This window comes from Pseudochaenichthys georgianus, chromosome 6 (assembly GCF_902827115.2).
Source record: "Pseudochaenichthys georgianus chromosome 6, fPseGeo1.2, whole genome shotgun sequence".
NCBI lineage: Eukaryota > Metazoa > Chordata > Actinopteri > Perciformes > Channichthyidae > Pseudochaenichthys > Pseudochaenichthys georgianus.
In genome coordinates, this window is record NC_047508.1 from 11,105,419 (window position 1) to 11,108,653 (window position 3,235).

The window sequence follows — 3,235 nt, forward strand, 5'->3', positions numbered from 1 at the left end:
GTTTTATAATATATTAACATTGAACAACAACACTGTTCCATTGTGTGCAAAGTAGGCAGTTTCTGCAAGCACAATTGGGAAACGGTGTGCAGACTATGAGAAAGATGTGACAAGGGGCAGAAAAGAGAAAGATTAAAAGGTCTGAGAGCATCTGTGTTTTACCTGTGATTCCATCCGGAGGGCCGGCCATTTCTCTAAAAAGTCCCTGACCAAGGGATTTTCTTGAACGATCTCCTGGCGACGAAGGGCAAAAGTCATCTGCATGAGCTTTTCTATTAAGATGAGGTTCTTCTCACTTTTCTCAACTTCCTGCAAAATCTGGATTCTCATTTCTTCAAGACTGGTCTGGTTTTCTCCTCTGGGAAAGTTTGGAAGGTAATTCACTTCAGCTCGTCTGGCTCTTTTTATTTTCGAGTGGGGGTGATCTTTGTCAGGGTTGTTGATGCTCTTTTTGCCTGCGTTGACAGCCACCTCCACACATCCAGATCTGGCCAACTTGGTACGATAATTCCCCATCTTAAACTTCAGGAAAATCTTCCATCCGTACCATCCACTAACACTTCCAAGCTCTTTAAGACATGGATAAGCCGTTACAAGAGCCTCCGCTGCCATACCCACGTCCCTGTCACTTGGGTAAGGTTTGAAGTTGTGCATCACTGCAGCCATACTCTCCAAGATGTTGTGCTTTTGGCCTCTGTTTAACTTCAATGTCTTTCCATATGTCTCAAAGGCACTGTTTCCCTCTCCAAGCACATGTTCTACTTCATAGGAAAAAGTGGGTACAGGGAAAATGTCAGGCCAGGTCTTCTGACGCTCTCTTACTGACACATGAGGAAGGATGTCTGTATCGGAACTTGCACATGAGCTAATATCACTCTCCGATGTGACTACTTTCAAAGTGCCCTTCTCTGGTAATTCTTGGATATCAAGGAGACAGCTAAGTTGTCCACCAAAGTCAGGATCCTCATACTGCAGGGTAAACTCGAAGTCCAGTTTTGGCTTGACTTTCTCACGCAGTATGTTGATTAGCTCTTCAACTGACTCTGGCCGCTCAGTCAGAGTTACCTTTATGGCAACATCTGTAGCAATATAAACTCGCAGCAGGAATTTCTGGGATGCTTGCCATCATCTGAGAGACACAATGAGGTATTGAAATAGAAAAAGAGGGACATTTATTTACATAGATGTAATTGCATACAAAAAATATCAACGTAGGTACTCATCATCTTTTACCAAAAGTAGTCTCTATATGACATTATAGATTTCTGTTTATGTGGGCAAAAACTGTATACCTGCCATGTTAAAATGGGGTTTCAATACAGTTGCACTGTTTTCCTTAAAGTGTACTTTCAGTGAAGCAGGATGAATCGTTTTGGTGTCAACAGCAGTTTGCCTTCTATATTGTATGCAGAAAGTGATGAGCTATCATTGAGCTCTGATATGCTGTGGACAGTCATATTCCCTGGGTAAAGTTGAAATGATCTCAAATGTTTCAATGTAGCATGATTTGTGTTTTCGGCAGAGAAATGTGACATTGTGGTTAACAAGGAGGATCTGTTCGATTTTGCTAAACTGAGGCAGACCCCCCCTCCTGCCCTACAGATACAAACATCCCAACATCATAATTAGTGCCATCAAAATGATCCTGGATGTGTTGTAAATCATGTGGCTGTCTGTTTTTGTCCAATGTGCTCTTTGCAACCTCAGGAAGCTCTGAAACCAAGACAGAAGAGACATTTGATGTCTGCTGATGTGGTTTAAAGAATGATGGTGCACTGAGATAGTATGCCACCATGTGCTGATGCCTAGTTGCTAGTGTTTTTTAAACACATTCTTGAAGTTTTGTGTGTCATGTACAACACGCTTGAAAAAAGCGATGTTTGCCCTCAAATCTCATAGTCCACAAATGGACAAGAGGCCCAAAACAACGTATAAGATCTGGGTAGTGTTCGACATAATGATGCTTAGGGCGTAGTCTCAATGCAGGGAAAACATCCTGAAGAATTTGTCTGTGATCCTGTATCTTAGTTTGCAAATACTGGATAGTTTCATCATCAAACGTTGGTGACAGCACCAGCTCCACAATGTCTTTCAAAATCCATCAATACAGTCCAAGCACCATCTTTCTCAGGAACCTTGTTACCGATCATCAATGGGGAGTAGTCTCAACAATGCGCTATTTTCGTGGCCATTGCCACCAATGGTCCCTTTTCCAGCAAAGGTTTTTGAGAGAGGCTTTGGTTTGTCACTCTTGTCTGTGTATTGGTAGGGGAATGACACAATCTTCCTGTTCAAATACTCAAGGGTAAAATATTTGAGTCCTAATCATCTCCTTAATACACAAGGCCAACTCCACAGGTACAATGCCCTCAAAAAGATCATGCAGGACATCCGGTGGGAAGCCAGTAGTTGTATGAAAAATACTGCAAACTCTCGCGCAAGATACAGTCCCCTTTTACACCACCTGACTTTACCATCCCCGGCTTGCATAACATCCTGCACGTTTCGGTCATGACTGGCTTTTGTCCTTAGACTAAATTCACCATCTACAACATCATGAGACTGCATTTTTCTCTTGTAGCGTTGCAGAATCGACAAATATATCCTTCCCTGAAAGACTGCACAAAGCCTGCTAATGCATGAGCCTGCAAGATTATCAGACAAGACGCTAAAACAGTACCCCGAACTGACTGACCAAGGCCTTCAATGTATACACCATCTTGTTCAAGAGTGTGAATGTCTTGTAACAATGGACCAAGTGCTCTTTTATAGCCACACCTCTGAATATCAGATACCTTACATAATGCTGCTAGTTGAATGACATGCAGCGCTGATTGGTATTTACCTGGCAAATCAGCCATCACCCCAGTAGACAGAGCACAGTTTGTGTATTTTCCTTGAAGTGCCAAGTGGATTTGCAATTTCAAGGTCATCAATGTACAAAAGCAATGGCAGGGATAGCTCTGAAGACGACAACAAGTCATTCTCTTGGCAATATGAGCCATCTCGATGGCTCATGTAAAGCCCCTTTTGTGAGATCTTGGTTTCCTTGATTCTGTCAAGGATGTCTGTGTGTTTGAACATTTTCTGGATCATTTGTAGTATAGGGACATAAACTACTGTGCAGCCGGGCTCCAACACATACTGCACTGGTTTACCACAGGGTAATTTTTCTCAATGAATGTTTTTTCTTCGCTTGGCGGAAGACAACTCCTCACCTTAGCTGTGGCACTGA